General features: G+C 38.6%; 1 protein-coding gene and 1 pseudogene across 8 annotated transcripts in view; one reads left to right on the top strand and one right to left on the bottom strand.

The window, feature by feature from the left end:
* Nucleotides 1-10,995, bottom strand: part of LOC309856869 (gamma-taxilin-like) — a 39,806-nt gene extending 28,811 nt beyond the window's left edge. For 2 of the 7 annotated variants that reach the window (XM_082718654.1, XM_082718656.1), the window contains exon 1: nt 10,806-10,995. The gene's annotated coding sequence lies outside the window, so the exon portion shown is untranslated. Of the gene's footprint in view, nt 1-10,701 lie in introns of all 7 variants that reach the window. The other 5 variants (XM_082718655.1, XM_082718653.1, XM_082718651.1 and 2 more) reach the window with 5 other exon arrangements.
* LOC309856874 (putative protein FAM10A5 pseudogene) overlaps nt 1-18,575 on the top strand; it is a 352,871-nt pseudogene that overhangs the window by 113,347 nt on the left and 220,949 nt on the right. The gene's annotated exons all lie outside the window — the stretch shown is intronic.

Genomic DNA, 18,575 nt, shown 5'->3' on the forward strand with positions numbered 1-18,575 from the left:
CAATCAATAGGCACATCATCATGGGCAGTTTTTCGCCCTTTCATGGTTGTTTACAAAATAATAGTGCAATTTTAAATTAAAGGAGGCAAAGAGTTAAAAAGAACTACCATAATGGTAGAATAGGAAGCTCCAAGACACTGTTCTTCCAATAAGTAATATGCTGCCAGAATCCATCAGAAACAACTTTTGCAGAAACAACTTTTTCTCAAATTTTCTAAAAAGAAAAAAAAAAATTCTCAAATTTTTAAATTTAAAACTTCAACCCAAATGGAAGACTTTAGTGATAGAAAAGCAGCTGTTTTGCAGTAGGAAAGCACCATGGGATTTTAAACTTCCCACCTACCGTACTTCACACTCTAGTGGCTATGAAGATGGGAGCCCATACTCTTAGTGCCAGAGAGAACAATATGGACATCATTTAAAGGATCATTCAACCTTTCTGGCAGCCCCCTGAGAAACCTGTATATGAGTATGCCTTTGTTATATGAGAGCTGTCCCAAGGCTGGAGTAGCTTCCCGGGAAGCTCTGGATAAAAACATTGTAGGCACAAATACTGCCTTTCAGCAGCCTGGGGTAAGGGACAAAACCAGGAAAAAGCAAGCAACAGAGAGAAAAACTAAGAAGAGAGAAACTGGAAAAAGAAATGATAATATGCTTTTAGAAGCTCTCACATTAAACTTATCTTTCATCTCTTCCTGGCCCTCACTCTGGCCTTTAAATAGAAGTGAAGGCATTTCATTTGAAAGCAAAGTTATAAAGACCCTGGTTATGCTGCTCAGAAGCAAGAAGAAATACTTCTTGTATATGTTTCTTCTTACTATGATGTGGACCTAATCTCTCCTTCTTCATTTCCTCTAATTTCTTCCTGTGCACCCTGACTTTAGCCACCTTAAGGAGAGAGATGCTTAGGACTGAGACCAAGAATCCCCCATGGATTCAAAGTCCAAATGGAACCAAAGTCCACACACATGCATCCTAGTATGCTCGCATACTGTGAGGAATAGACAGAGTCAAATTTTTAGGTCTCTGCTTAACAACAGCTATCCAAGTCACTGACCCACCTGATTCTGTTTCACTAATGGCATCTGGGGCACACACCACAATAGACCTAGAAAGTCAGACAAACTTGATTTGGCCTTATTCGATGTACTGTTAGTGCTGCCCCCAAAGCTAAATGTATAGTACAAATTACTATACAAATATATACATATATATTAGATATGAAGTATAATGAAATATATGAAGTGTATGAAGTGCTGCCAGTAGGGATTCTCTCATTTAGGAAACACACAAATAAGTACTTTGGGGGCCCACAAACTCTAAAGACTCCTTTTTGTTACAAGTCTCTATGATAAGGCAAGCAAAGAACAGCCCTCCTCACACACCAGGCGTATCCTTTTTGAAAAGCACCAATTATCTTACCTCGAGGCTCTTGCAAACAGTGAATACCTAGTGAATGAAATTCTCCTGAGTCTCTGGCCTAATATTTTTCTTTTGGGGTGGGTGAGCTCAGTATATCAGACTTACCACGTGGGAAAGGCCCAACAAACTTAAATTTAAATGGTAGTATCAAGAATTTAGCCAGCAAAGTCTCATCTCAGTATTACACAAAGAAGTGGAAGGCATTATTTTGCAGATTCATTGCCTAAAGCAAAGACACTGCCCTAATAGATTCACAGAGGCTCTCCAAACTCGTGGTCCCATTTATGAGGTGATTCAGTTACAATGAAACTAAACTGAATGTAGCTGGTTGTGGTGGCTGTTTTATTGCAAATTATGAAGGACCAAGAATGGGTATATCCATTCTGCTGGTGGAGAGAATTCAAGGTAACTCTCATTGCTTTGACCTATATTCCCTGAAAAGCCTTACTATAGCCTCACTATTTGGTCTTTAGCTTAGAAAACTACCGATGAACACAGATGAACACAGTGGTAGATGAAAATCAATCACACCTACTAAATAAATCATCTGAGCTATTCATACAAATACCCAAGGCAACTAAAATGAAGCCATTGATCAAGCCTGCACTACTCAGACTGCCACCATTGCTAGCTGAATTATAGTCACTGCACTGATCATGGCAATGTGAACACCATTAAATGAAATTCAAAGCATCCTGACCTTTCATAAGCTGATGCTTCTTTCATTCCCCTAACACCAAAACCAAATCAATCCATGTGGTATATTCTTCAGGTACAAAATGGGGCCTAAAGGAATCAAACTTTGGCTCAGCTACCTGGGTACTTCTGTGGACTGACATGGTCCTATACTGCAAGGAAAATGACCAGTTGTCTACAGCGCATGGGGTGTCCCTAAGATGATCGCCCACACAGGTCAAAGAAGTCAGAATGGATCTCTGCAGTTTGTAAAACTTTCCCCACCCCTCAAGTACCTAACCTTTTTGGACAAAAGGACTTCTACAAGTAGGGGATGACTGGACAAAACGTGAAGCTAAATCTACTAGATACACCCATTATGTGGCAGTTATAAAATCGAGGCACTGAGTAACAGGTTAGACTGAGGAGCATTGAAGAGGCAAAGTAATACTATCCTATGTCTTCCAAAACTGTTCCTCATTAAAAATATACTCTGGTGTGGCCTTCTCAAAGTGTTAAAATCTCTTTGGATCTGACACACTGATGAAAGTAACTTCCAACCAGATAGCTCAGACGATAAGATTACTATCTTTTAAAAGGAAGCAGCAATGGATGCCCCAGCTCCTGCATCCCCAAATAATACACTTATGTTGATAAGTGACTGAATGTCTTTCCTGCCCTCATTCCTCTAGTCATCACCAAGTTATTCCAGAGTTCCAAGAAGAGTTCCATTATTCCATTCCAACAAATGGAATCCAGCTGACAGGGCAAATAGGACAGAGTGGTCTCAGGGAGGCCTTTCAAAAAGGCGAAGAGGATACAATTCAATTACTTAAATTATAAGATTTACAAGTTTCTCTAGGGAGCTAGGCTGTAAAGCACTCTAAAATTTTGCCCACTTGGGAACACATGATTTAAGTACTACTTTGGAAGCCCCCAAATCATAAACACTTTCTTTACAGAGGTACAAGATGTGCCTCTTCTTTCACAGAAGTTGTGCATTAACTTGCAACCCTCAAAAAACTGTGTCTTCTACCTTAGCGGTGGTCAAAAAATGATCAATTCTTTAAGGAAACACAACCAGTACTTGTAGACCATTCAATGATCCACACTCCACACCAGCGGAAAGGTCGACACTGAGCCTCATGGAAGAAAGCCATCCAACTTTCTGCAGTAGATCTGAAGTTAATCCTGCCACTTGGACTCTTTCTGATGCTTGGGAGTCATGTTGACAGTATCCATCAGATAAACTGAAAAAATATGGTCCTAGCCAGATACTAATCAGATAGAACAGTGTGGCCAATGGAGTTGTGTACCCAAGGGAAAATTCACTAGAACCCATGACAGTGTTTCTGCTTCTCCTGTGGACAGAGACACTGCTGTATTTGTTTCAGGCTATCTTTACAAGGATCTCTATACAACAAACAGCCTTGAGTGAAAAAACAGAAATCATGTCTACTCTAAAGCAGCAGACATATCTGTCTATTGGCATGTTTCCAATTGCTGCTATAATAAATTGCCTTGTGGCTTATTTATTATTTTACATCAAGAGTCTATGGGAGAATCCATTTCCTTGACTTTAATGGAGGCTAGCTCCTGGCCCTTCTTTCCATCTTCAAAGCCAGTAACAGCAAACCAAGTCTTATGCACAATGCCCTCACTCTCACTCTGACTCTTGTCATCCTCCCTCTGTTATAAAGATGCTTGCAATTTCTCTGGACCCATCCTGATAATCCCTCAAAATCCTCATCTATGTAAACACATCTACACCAAGTCCCTTTGGCCAATAAGATAATTTACAGGTCGCTGTTTAAGACATGGGCATCTTTGGGCAGCCACCATTCTGTCACATTATAAAAGTCAGGTTCCCTAAGCTTAGGATTCCTCTTATGAAATCCAAACATCACCTGGTTCTCTTTACATCACCCTGAAGGAACTGAGGTTCAGGAAATAGGTGTGAATGTGAAAACTCTTGGTTATGTGTTATGGTAAAAAAATGTCTTTTGTCTCAAGATAAAAGTCATAAACTATTGCAAAAAAATTAGTTTGTAAGTGAAATTATTTATCTGACCCTATGTAGTTTCTAGTTACTGTGATTATTCAAATTTGGGTATTTGCAAGGCATTTTGCAGAAAATGAATTAAACAAGCGCACAAGAATAAACAATAGACAGTATCTGTTCCAATGGGAAAATTCAAATGAAAATTAGAATTTTGGAAAATTTCATTCAGCCACCATGACTGGCAGACTCCAGGTACATAAAGACTTTACTGATGAGATTGATCATGGTATCAACAACTATGATAGTCTAATATTATAGAACATGTGAAAGAGCTATACAACTCAGTGATTCAATATTTTCCACAAGACAATGCATTACAAAACGACTCAATGGACAGGATGAATCGAAAGCATAAAACAGAGCTTTAGATTTTAAAAGAGCTCATTAGAAAAAGTTCTGATAGGGCTTAAGATTCTATATGGGAGTCATCAATGCTTTTTAAGTTATTTTAAAAGTGAAATTAAGTAACAGTTAAGTTACTTCTTAGGCCAAAAAATTAGAGAACTGTTGCTTTTGGGGGGTAAATAAGGATACAGATAAGACAGTAGAAATAAAGACATGGTCTAAGAAGGATCCATACCTTAAATTATTATCAGGCAAACCCAACTTTAGGGAACATGCCCTGGAACTGGGTAGGAAAACAGGGAGAGGAGTTCCAACCACTTCCTTTTTGATCAACTATAACTTATAAATAAGATCTCCATTTGTGAAGTGATTGGTATTATTAAGCCAGGATAATCCAAATAGGAGGTGAAATAAAGCATTTTCCCTTGTATTTTCATTGCTCTAGCTTAAACCATCTGCAACATAATTAGGAGCTATGCCACCTAAGAAAGATTTGCTGTGTTTTGTCTGTTTTGTTTTGTTTGTTAACTGGATATATTATCCAGATACCACTACTTTACAAAATTAAGGTTACACTAGAGAGAAACACATGACTAAAAACAATGAAGCAGGGCTTCCAAAAACCCATTCCAATACTAAGCAATGATTACGCTCCCATAAAAATCCAAATTTAATTTTCTGAAACTCTGAAATATAATCAAAACTTACAATCACCACAGAAAGGCTAAATGAAGAAAGAAGCTACTGCTAACTACATTTTAGTAAAGGGATACTGAGGCTTTCTAATTATCTGCCTAACAGACCCTAACCACAGCCTGGAGGTAGCTAGCCTTCCTGGTGTGACTTGGCGGTTGGCAGAGTGGGTAACAGAAACCTTGTTCTTAAGCTCTCTGATGATGGATTTTGACCTACAAGGCAGCTCCCAAGGAGCCTTTGTTTTCCCAGCCTTAGAATCTCTCAGACTAGTATAGCCTCCTAGTATAAAATTTGAAGTAACAGCTGCAACCCCTATTCTGGGCTAAAAAGAAAACATAAGGCAAACAGCATAGAAATGAGAAATTTGAAAAAGAAGATACATGGAAGAGAGCTTTGAAAAGTATACTAGGGACTCTAGAAGACCAGACATATGAAAGGAAAGAATACACGCTCAGAAGAGACTTCAAAGACCCTATACTTTTACATCTTGCTATTTTCAAGGTGGTAGTACAAGCTAAGGCAAGTTCTAAATGTCCTGGCTAAGTATTAAGGAGTTCCCCAAATGGAGCCCATTTGCAAAGACTGGGTTTGTTTTTAGTTCCCCATTTTCAAAGAAATCTGTTTCAAATCATTGGCTGACCTCTAGCTAAAGCCATACAAAGCATTTATTACTTTTACAAAACAGCTCTTACCATCCAAAGCATAAAAAGTTACTAAACAACTACACCCCCAACAAGCACCAACAAGGAACAAAGCTTAGGGGAAGAAACTGGCTTCCAGAGTTCAATGTTCACCGCAGCACATATCTTACTCATTGCCTTCTCTTAACCAAACTTTAGACAAGCTTCTCTCCTTCCTCATGCCCCTGAATTTGGACTTACTCCTGAGTAAGCACGAAAACAAAGATTACGCGCCCTTAAGTAGGTCATCCCACAGAAGAGTTGTGACATATTTTTCATCATGCTGTCTGCTCATTCTTTCCTTGCTTCGTTTCCCCTTGAAAAGTTTCTACTCTGCTTATCCCTTCCAATCAAGGAAAAATCATTCTCTGCTTCTGAAATACTTTCAGATTTCTAAAATCAGTATGTTCTCCCTATTGCAGTAAAGTCTTTGAATAAGGTATCTTATCAAATCACAATTTGTTTTTGTTTGACAATAACATAATATTCACAACATTTATTTGTCAACAGAAAAATTACAAATTACGCAAAGAAAAATGGAATGATGCGCAAATCACAGGAATAATAAGATAAATGAACAGAAAAGGTCCTTGAGGAAACCGTAGCATTACATATATTTTGAACAAAGCTTTGTAACTATGTTCAAAAAGTTAAAAAATGAAACTTACACAAAATGCTAAATCAGGAAAATGATATATGAACAAAATAACAGCATCAGTAAAGAAGGATTTTTAAAGAACCGAATAGAAATTCCAGAGCAAAAAGTACAATAATGAAAGGAAAATCCATTAAAGAGAGAGGCTCAATAGCAGAGTTCAGCAGGCAGGGGAATCAGCAAACCAGAAGTTAGGTCAACTGAAATAGTCTGAGAAACAGAAAGAAGAATAAACACAATTAGTAGTGCATAAGAGACTTGTAATATACCATGAAACAAACCAGCATACACAGAATGAAAGTTAAAGGGGAACTGAAAGAGAAAGAGCCCCCTGCCAAAAAAACACCTTTTTTGTTTTGAAGAAATAGCAGCCCCAAGATCTTTCACAGTTGATGGAAACTATTAATCTACACATTCAATGAACTAAACAAACTTTAGGTATGAAAACTCCAAATCTAGCCTTCACAATAAAAAAGGGCATTAAAACATTTCCAGATAACCAAAAGCTGAAGATGGTGACAAATGGTAAGCAGGTTAAGCGTGTTGATCACTTCATAACATATTAAAATGTTGAACTATGTTGTACACCTCAAAACAATATAATATAGTATGTCAACCACAGTTCAATTAAAAAAATAAATAAAATAAATTTAAAGCAAAGAGCAGATCCCCCACTACAAAAAATGAAAATGGTGATCCTGAGACAAAAGTGAAAAGGTATCACTCATCAATTCAAAGCCAATAAACAATAAACAATTCAAAGCCAATAAACAATTCAAAAGCCAATAAACAATTCAAAGAAATAAACAATAGCAAAGGCAGCTACATAAGAAAGCCAATATTATTACATTTTGGCTTTTATCTTTTTTTTCGTCCATGATTAAAACACAAATTACAAATATTAATACAACTATTCTAATCCATAAAGATATATTCTTTTTTTTTTTTAAAGATTACTTATTTATTTATTTGACAGACAGAGATGACAAGTAGGCAGAGAGGCAGAGAGAGAGAGGAGGAAGCAGGCTCCCTGCTGAGCAGAGAGCCCGATGCGGGACTCGATCCCAGGACCCCGAGATCATGACCTGAGCTGAAAGCAGCGGCTTAACCCACTGAGCCACCCAGGCGCCCCATAAAGATATATTCTTAAGACACTGCAATGAAAGAAAGGAAGAGGGCAGAACTATACAGAAGTAGACTTTCTGTATACCACTCAAAATAAATTGATGTTAATTCAGATTCATATGTTATAAGCTGAAGCTATAAATTATAATTCCTAAAAAATAAGAAAACTAAACAAGATACAGAAAAAGAAATGAGAATTAAAATGTTACACTACAAAAACACAAACACAAAAGAAGGCAGCGACAGAGGGAAAAAAGATCTAGAAAAACAAATTAACACAAGTAAATTTGTCTCTGTTAGTAATTATTCTTAATGTAAATGGAGTAAACTTTCCAATTAATAAAGCAAAGTCTATAGGATGCCTGAGTGGCTCGGTCAGTTACTTAGGCCCAGGTAATGATCCCAGGATTCTGGAATCAGAGTTCAGCATAGGGATCTTTGCTCAGTGGGAAGCCTGCTTCTCCCTTTGCCTTTGCTCCTCCCCCTGCTTGTGTGCGCTCTATCTCTCTGACAAATAAGCTTTAAATTAATTAATTAATTAATTAAGCAAGCATGACACTTGGATTTTAAAATGAATAATCCAGGGTGCCTTGGTGGTTCAGTAGATTAAGCATCTACCTTGGCTTTGGTCATGATTCCAGGGATCCTGGGATTGAGCCCTGCACTGACCTCCCTACTCAGCATGGAGTTTCACCTCTGGACTCCCACTCATGCTCTCTTTTGCTCTCTCTGAAATTATTAAAAAAAAGGAAAATGAATAATCCAACTACATGCCTTCTAGGAGAGACTCACCTCAGATACAAGAACACAAATTGTAGGACTTTTAAAAGATGGAACAAGATATTCCATTTAAAAAAAAAGGAAAAGTAGAGTAGCAATCTAAAACTAGATAAAAAGATGTTCTGGCAAAAACTGTTTTAAGAGACAAATGTGTTATATATTGACTGAAATGCCAATCCAGGAAAATTAACAATCACAAATTTACATACATCTAAGAGAACCCCAAAGGATATAAGCAATAACAAACTAAGTGAAAGGAAAAATAGGTATTTCTAAAATAAGAACCCAATAAAGTCCATCTTCTTGGGTAAAGAGGAACAAGAGTTATTTGTTTTGTTTTAATTTCCCCAATGTTAAAAACAATAATAATTATTTCGGATTCCTAAGAAAGAACAAAGGAACACTTAGCCTAGTGTTAAGTATTTTTTCAAGTTAGTGAGAAAACTTAAAAATTAAAGAGTTATAAAGTACCTATGTAAAAGTGATACATACAGGTAGCAGATATTCAATTTTAAAATAAAAACTGAAAAACTAATACTTTATCATATTTTTCAATTCCATGTTGTTAAATAGCAAAACTAAAAAAATGCTCAGAAAAGGTTTGGCAGAGGACTCTAATTTGGTAGATGAAATGAGACAGTTAAGGCACTATTAGATTCAGATTATTCATGACCAACTATTAACACAAAATGTCATTAGCCTGACCTTTTAAATTTAAATGCTAATTGAGGGGCATCTGGGTGGCTCAGTGGGTTAAAGCCTTTCTTTGGCTTGGGTCATGGTCCCAGGATCCTGGAACTGAGCCCCGCATGAGGCTCCCTGCTCGCTCATCCGGGAGCCTGCTTCCTCCTCTCTGTGCCTGCCTTTCTGCCTACTTGTATTCTGTCTGTCAAACAAATATATAAAATCTTTAAAGTAAATAAAATGCTAATTGAGTAAAACTTTGTTCCTAATTCAACCCATCTCTACTCTCATCCCAAGGAGCATAAACCAGAACTTAGTCCATAATAGCAATTTGTTTTTGAGTTTAAATCAGACTTGTTCCTGAGGGAAAGACCCTCAACATCACTGTCATATTAGTGACAATTCTGAATCCCTGGAGCATGTTGAATACATGTCTTCCCTTTCAATTCTGCAGGTATCTACTGGACCTTTCTTTCAAATGCATGAAGAGTAATAAGCGGGCAGAAAAGACAACTGAGAAATTAGTAACATCTTGTAGTGACACACGAAAATACCTGACATTTGAAACAGACCCTCAAAAGCTAATTCTTAACACTTAGATCAAACATAAATTTGACTTTTTAAATTCATTAAACTCGTTAGAAGATTATTATTCCGTAATTTCATATAGGAGTGAATGTCTCAATACGTCCAAGTGAAGGGAAAAAGAAACGGGGTTTTCATCTTCCAGAATCTTCCCTGCAATTCTCCATTCCAGGGCTATGAAAACAGGATAGTGTAGGGCAGTTCATCCATTGTGCGAACTTTTCCGAACCCTACACACTGAGCCAGAACAAGTCAAGTTTTCCCAATCTTAAGGAGGTCCCCATCTTTCTGTATTCAGAGAGACAATGAAAATTCCCTGACGTAAATAAAATAAGGAAATATTTTTAGGATATATCACAGATTGAGAGACTAAAGTGTATAGAAGAGGCATTCAAAGGGCAGGAACAAGAAAGGTAAGAAAAAACATCAATTAGAAAGAAGTTTCTACAAGACAACGTTTGCCAAGTTCACTGGACTGAGGTCTTCTAGCACCACCTCAGCATCGTTGCCACAAGTGTCGATAAATCGGTGATGCCAAGAGCCAAGGTCTCAGTAACCACGCGGCCATAACAAGGTACTTCACAGCAGCCTACAATCCTGCGCCCGCGAAAAGTAAAGGAAAACACCTGGAAAGGAAAAATGCAGCGTAGCGACAGCTCCCCCGCCATTATGAAACTACGCAAGAGCTCTACCAAGGAGCATCCTGCGCAATTCCTCGTGCACCTGCCAAAACCTGAGGGCTAGCTGTTGACCTCAATTAGTCTCCCGACGGTGGTGCCCAGCGCGGGGAGCACGGGGACGGCGGGGGCTGGGAGAAAGGACACCAGGCTCCCGGGGCCCCGTGGCGCCGTCCGCACGTGGCTGTCACACCTGGCTCACCGCTGCTTCGCATACTATCTGTGCCTTTCCTTCTCTCTCAGGAGTAGTCCCTAAACCCTAGCAGTTTCTTCTTCCTCATTCAATTGGACCAGGGATTAAAAACAAATACTTACTCCGACAGTGATCCCCCCAGGAGGGAAGAAGGCCGATATTCGTCCGACGGGTAAAGTAAACAAGAGTTAAAAACCAGCTTATAAAAAACGGTATTCTCCCTCACCCTCTAATGCGGCAGCCAGTGGAGATCAGGGAATCTATCCGATGGACCTGCTAGGAATACCGGCCGCCTCCTCCCGCACGGCCCTTCTGACCTGAGTCGCTGAGGGTTGACCGAAGCAGCCAAAACCGCAGTTTAACCAGCAGCACGGAAGCTCGTAAAACATACATCCCCGCTTCTGCACCCCCGAAACCAATCGCGCACACGAGGCCTTTCACGTGACCGGAAGAGGTTGGCCCCAGAAGAGAGGCTGGGGATGGGTGTGGGGAATATTGGGCCCTGGGCTCGGCTTTTCCGCCTCTGTGCTGTACTGGCCGCGCGAGTTTGCAAATTCCCGGATGAAGACTTTGAGAAAAACTGACACTCCTTGCAAGCGGCGTGTTCCCATCTCACCGAGCCTAGATAGTGTTTACAGCGTAATTCAGGATTTTGAGAAAGGAAAAGTAATCGCTCCTCTGCACGCATAGCCTATTGGGATTTGTAGTTTTCAAGGGGATCTAATGTTCAGAATGTGGAAAATACTCGAAAAAGTATAAGTATTTACTGTTTGGGAAATTAATTCGTCATGGTCGTATAGAGGAATTATATGCTTCTGTTTTTCCTGTTGCATTAAGCTATACGGCGGCCTCACACTTAGGAAAAATGTATTGGCTATTATTATTTGCCTCTCAGACATCTGCACAAAGCGCCCCCCACCCACCAAGCCATCATAACCTTCGTTGTCCTTCACCAGTTTCAGATTACTGTGGGATGACAATCATGTTTTGTTGAGTGCTGGCTGCCCCTCTCGGGCTTTAAAAACATAGCTCCACAAATAGTTGGCGTTTAATACTTGTTGAATAGATTCTACTGCGTGAGCCACTGCTTTCTTATTAGGTTTGCTGTTCCATTTTGGTTGTTGTAGTAATATGAAATGCTCTGAGGTTGTTCTGAGGATTCCTGAACATTCTGTTTCCAGTTGATAAAATCAAGACTTAAGACTTTTTTAAAGGTGTAATTCACTCCATACAATTCTCCATGTTTTAAGTGTACAATTGAATAATTTTTACAGTATCTATAAAGATGCTCATTCATGGGCGCCTGGGTGGCTCAGTGGGTTAAGCCGTTGCCTTCGACTCAGGTCATGATCTCAGGGTCCTGGGATCCAGTCCCACATCGGGCTCTCTGCTCAGCGGGGAACCTGCTTCCTTCTCTCTCTCTCTGCCTGCTTCTCTGCCTACTTGTGATCTCTTTCTGTCAAATAAATAAATAAAATCTTTAAAAAAAGAGGTCCATTCACTACTATATAAGTCCAGAATATTTTCGTCATCTAACCACAAAAAAACTATACTAACAATCACTTCACATTCTCCCTAAGCCTAGCAATTGGTTTCTTTCACTTATAATAATGATGGTCGTATCCATTACTTTTTCAGATCACTCTAGGGCTCTATATAAACCACGGTCTTAGCACATTTTCTTTATCCAATCATCTGCGAATGAACATTTGCATTGTTTTCACCTTTTGACTATTATGAACACCATTGTGCCATTAACTTTTCTTAACAAATATTTGAGAATCTGGTTTGGGTTCTTTGTATTTACTTAACAGTCTAATTGCTGAATCATATGGTAATTCTATGCTTAATTTATCGCAAAACTGACAACAGTGTTTTGTCTTGAGCTGCACAATTTTATATTCCCAGTAGCAACATATTTATTCATATTCTCAACAATGCTTCCTATTATTCATTCTTTTGATTATAGCCACCAAATAGGTATGAATCAGATATCATACTTTTGATTTGTACTTCCCCCTTGATTAATGATATTTAGCATCTTTTCCTGTGCTTATTGGCCATTTGTATATCTTTTTGGAGATATATCTAATTAGATCTTTAGCCCTTTTAAAATTTGGGCTATCTATTGTTACTAGGATGTAAGAGTCTTCAAACATTCCGGATATAAATCTGTATCATATATAATTTATAAATACTTCTTCCATTTTAGAGTTAAGTTTTTACTTTCTTCATTTCTCTTGCCACACAAAGGTTTTTAATATTGATGAAATTTATTTTACATGTGTACTTTTGATGTCATATCTTAGAAGCTGTTGCCTAATCCTAGAACATGATTTGTAGCTATGTTTTCTCCTAAAACTTTTATAGCTTTAATTCTTATATTTATAAGAATTTTGAATTCCTAAATATTCTTAAAACAATTTTGAATAGCTTTTTGTACATGATGTATTGTAGAGTCCAGTTGCATTCTTTTATTTGTTGGTGACTTGTTATCCCAGCACCATTTATGCAAGAGACTCTCTTCCCCCATTAAATGATTTTGGCACTCTTTTTGCAAATCAAGAGATCATACATGAGACTGTTTATTTACTTACTTATTTTTTATTTATTATGTTTACTATGTTTATTCTAACATAAATATTCTAAATAAATTCTAAATATTCTAAAATGAATACTATGTTTATTCTAAAATATCTCTTGAATTTTTACTTTAAATTATCTTTCTAAAAAATTCTGTATGTTTATTCTCATGCCTTTGCCATACTATATTTACTTTATAGTTCTTTTTTTTTTATTAATTTTTTATTTTTTATAAACATATATTTTTATCCCCAGGGGTACAGGTCTGTGAATCACCAGGTTTACACACTTCACAGCACTCACCAATGCACATACCCTCCCCAAGGTCCATAATCCCACCCCCTTCTCCCAAACCCCCTCCCCCCAGCAACCCTCAGTTTGTTTTGTGAGATTAAGAGTCACTTATGGTTTGTCTCCCTCCCAATCCCATCTTATTTCATTTATTCTTCTCCTACCCACTTAAGCCCCCATGTTGCATCCCTACTTCCTCATATCAGGGAGATCATATGATAGTTGTCTTTCTCTGCTTGACTTATTTCGCTAAGCATGATACGCTCTATAGAGTTCCATCCATGTTGTCGCAAATGGCAAGATTTCATTTCTTTGGATGGCTGCATAGTATTTCATTGTGTATATATACCACATCTTCTTGATCCATTCATCTGTTGATGGACATCTAGGTTCTTTCCATAGTTTGGCTATTGTGGACATTGCTGCTATAGACATTCAGGTGCACGTGCCCCTTTGGATCACTACGTTTGTATCTTTAGGGTAAATACCCAATAGTGCAATTGCTGGGTCATAGGGCAGTTCTATTTTCAACATTTTGAGGAACCTCCATGCTGTTTTCCAGAGTGGCTGCACCAGCTTGCATTCCCACCAACAGTGTAGGAGGGTTCCCCTTTCTCCGCATCCTCGCCAGCATCTGTCATTTCCTGACTTGTTGATTTTAGCCATTCTGACTGGTGTGAGGTGATATCTCATTGTGGTTTTGATTTGTATTTCCCTGATGCCGAGTGATATGGAGCACTTTTTCATGTGTCTGTTGGCCATCTGGATGTCTTCTTTGCAGAAATGTCATGTCCTCTGCCCATTTCTTGATTGGATTATTTGTTCTTTGGGTGTTGAGTTTGCTAAGTTCTTTATAGATTCTGGACACTAGTCCTTTATCTGATATGTTGTTTGCAAATATCTTCTCCCACACCCAAAACCATAAGATACCTAGGAATAAACCTAACCAAAGAGGCACAGAATCTATACTCAGAAAACTATAAAGTACTCATGAAAGAAATTGAGGAAGACACAAAGTAATGGAAAAATGTTCCATGCTCCTGGATTGGAAGAATAAATATTGTGAAAATGTCTATACTACCTAAAGCAATCTACACATTTAATGCAATTCCTATCAAAGTAACATCCATCTTTTTCAAAGAAATGGAACAAATAATTCTAAAATTTATATGGAACCAGAAAAGACCTTGAATAGCCAAAGGGATATTGAAAAAGAAAGCCAACGTTGGTGGCATCACAATTCCGGACTTCAAGCTCTATTACAAAGCTGTCATCATCAAGACAGCATGGTACTGGCACAAAAACAGACACATAGATCAATGGAACAGAATAGAGAGCCCAGAAATAGACCCTCAACTCTACAGTCAACTAATCTTTGACAAAGCAGGAAAGAATGTCCAATGGAAAAAAGACAGCCTCTTCAATAAATGGTGCTGGGAAAATTGGACAGCCACATGCAGAAAAATGAAATTGGACCATTTCCTTACACCACACACAAAAATAGACTCAAAATGGATGAAGGACCTCAATGTGCGAAAGGAATCCATCAAAATCCTTGAGGAGAACACAGGCAGCAACCTCTTTGACCTCAGCCGCAGCAACATCTTCCTAGGAACAACGCAAAGGTAAGGGAAGCAAGGGCAAAAATGAACTATTGGGATTTCATCAAGATCAAAAGCTTTTGCACAGCAAAGCAAACAGTTTTTTATTTTATTTTCAGCATAATAATATTCCTTGTTTTGCACCACACTGGGTGCTCCATGCAATCCATGCCCTCTTTAATACCCATCACCTGGTTTCCCCAACCTCCCACCCCTCGCCACTTCAAACCCCTCAGACTGTTTTCAGAGTCCATAGTCTCTCATGGTTTACGTCCCCTTCCATTTTCCCACAACTCCCTTCCTCTCTAACTCCCTTGTTCTCTATGCTATTTACTATGCTCCACAAATAAGTGAAACCATATGATAATTGACTCTCTCTGCTTGACTGATTTCACTCAGCATAATCTCTTCCAGACCCGTCCATGTTGCTACAAATACAGCATCAGTAACGTGGCAGGATACAAAGTCAATGTACAGAAATCAGTTGCTTTCTTATACACTAACAATGAAAAGACAAAAAGGGAAGTTAGACAATCAATTCCATTTACTATAGCACTAAGAACTAGAAGATACCTGGGAATAAACCTAAGCAAAGAGGTAAAAGATCTGTACTCAAAGAACTGCAGAACACTCATGAAAGAAATTGAAGAAGACACAAAAAAAGATGGGAGACCATTCCATGCTCTTGGATCCAAAGAATAAACATTGTTAAAATGTCTATACTGCCAGGGCAATCTATACGTTTAATGCCATTCCGATCATAACTCCACTGGTATTTTTAAAAGAGCTAGACCCTACAATTGCACTACTGGGTATTTACACAAAGACACAGATGCAGTGAAAAGAAGGGCCAACTGTACCCCAATGTTTATAGCAGCAATGGCCACGGTCGCCAAACTGTGGAAAGAACCAAGATGCCCTTCAATGGATGAATAGATAAGGAAGATGTGGTCCATATACACTATGGAGTATTATGCCTCCATCAGAAAGGATGAATACCCAACTTTTGTAGCAACATGGATGGGACTCGAAGAGATTATGTTGAGTGGAATAAGTCAAGCAGAGAGAGTCAAGTATCATATGGTTTCACTTATTTGTGGAGCATGACAGATAGCATGGAGGAAATGGGGAGTTAGAGAGGAGAAGGGAGTTGGAGGAAATTGGAAGGGGAGGTGAAACATGAGAGACTATGAACTCTGAAAAACAATCTGAAGGTTTTGAAGGGATGGGGAATGGGAGGTTGGGGTACCAGGTGGTGGGTATTAGAGAGGGCATGGATTGCATGGACCACTGGGTGTGGTGCAAAAGCAATGAATACTGTTATGCTGAAAATAAATAAAAAATAAATTTAAAAAAAAGAGCTGGAGCAAATGATCCAGAAATTTGTATGGAATTAGAAGAGACCCCAAATCGCTAAGGAAATGTTGAAAACAAAAATAAAACTGGGGGCATCCCATTACCTGATTTCAAGCTTTACTACAAGGCTGTGATCACCAAGACAGCATGGCACTGGCATAAAAACAGACACATAGACCGTGGAACACAGTAGAAAGCCCAGAATTCATTGTTTTTGCACCACACTGAGTGCTTCATGCAATCCGTGCCCTCCTTAAAAACCATCACCTGGCTCCCCATACCTCCCACAGATTGTTTTTCAGAGTCCATAGTCTCTGATGGTTCACCTCCCTTTCAAGTTTCCCCCAACTCCCTTCTTCTCTCCATCTCTGCTTGTCCCCCATGCTTTTTGTTATGCTCCACAAATAAGTAAATCCATATGATAATTGACTCCCTCTGCTTGACTTATTTCATTCAATATAGACTCTTAGAGTTCCCATCCATGCTGATACAAAAGTTAGGTATTCATCCTAATCATGGAGGCATAATACTCCATAGTGTATATGGACCACATCTTCCTTATCCATTTGTCCATTGAAGGGCATCTTGGTTCTTTCCAGTTGGTGAACTTGGCTACTGTTGCTATAAACATTGGGGTATACAGATGGCCCTTCTTTTCTCTATATCTGTGTCTTCAGGGTAAATCCCCAGTCGTGCAATTGCAGGGACATAGGGAAGCTCTATTTTTAATTTCTTGAGGAATCTCCACACTGTTTTCCAAATGGCTGCACCAACTTGCATTCCCACCAACTGTGTAAGAGGGTTCCCCTTTCTCCACATCCTCTCCAACACACGTTGTTTCCTGTCTTGCTAATTTTGGCCATTCTAACTGGTGTAAAGTGATATCTCAATGTGGTTTTAATTTAAATCTCCCTGAGGGCTAGTGATGATGAACATTTTTCCAAGTGTCAGATATCTATTTATATGTCTTCATTGGAAAAGTTTCTGTTCATATCTTCTGCCCATTTTTTTATATGATTATCTGTTTTGTGTGTGTTGAGTTTCAGGAGTTCTTTATAGATCCTGGATATCAACCTTTTGTCTGTCCTGTCATTTGCAAATACCTTCTCCCGTTCCATGGGTTGCCTCTTAGTTTGGTTGACTGTTCCTTTGCTGTGCAGAAGCTTTTGATCTTGAAGAAGTACAAAAGTTCATTTTCAGTTTTTTTTCTTTGCCTTTGGAGACCTATCTTGAAAGAAGTTGCTGTGGCTGATATTGAATAGGTTACTGCCTATGTTCTTCTCTAGGTTTCTGATGGTTTCCTGTCTCACGTTGAGGTCTTTTATCCATTTTGAGTTTATCTTTGTGTATGGTGTAAGAGAATAGTCGAGGTTCATTCCTCTACATATAGTTGTCCAATTTTCCCAGCACCATATATTGAAGAGACTGTCATTTTCCCACTGTATAGTTATTCCTGCTTTGTCAAAGATTATTTGACCATAGAGTTTAGCTCCCAAAATTGAACAAGGAAGAAATTGACAACCTGCATAGACCAATATCTAGTAAGGAAATTGAAGCAGTGATCAAAAACCTCCCAAAAAACAAGAGCCCAGGTCCTGATGGATTCCTGGGGAGTTCTACCAAACTTTGAAGGAGAACTAACACTGATTCTCCTGAAGCTGATTCAAAAAAAGGAGCAGAAGGAAAATTTCCAAACTTTTTATGAAGCGAGCATTACCTTGATCCCCCAAACAGGCAAAGACCCTACCAACAAAGAGAATTTCAGACCAATATCACTGATGAATATGGATGCTAAGATTCTCAACCAGATCCTAGAAAACACAGCACATTAAAAAGATTATCTACCCAGCTATATGTAGAAGAATGAAACTCCACCATTCTTTTACAACGTATAAAAGATAAACTCAAAATGGATAAAAGACCTCAACGTGAGAAAGGAATCCATCAGAACCCTAGAGAAAAACATAGGCAGTAACCTATTCAATATCAGCCACAGCAACTTCTTTCAAGATAGGTCTCCAAAGGCAAAGAAAAAAAACTGAAAATGAACTTTTGTACTTCTTCAAGATCAAAAGCTTCTGCACAGCAAAGGAACAGTCAACCAAACTAAGAGGCTACCCACGAAATGGGAGAAGGAATTTGCAAATGACAGGACAGACAAAAGG

This window comes from Mustela nivalis (assembly GCF_964662115.1).
Source record: "Mustela nivalis genome assembly, chromosome: Y".
NCBI lineage: Eukaryota > Metazoa > Chordata > Mammalia > Carnivora > Mustelidae > Mustela > Mustela nivalis.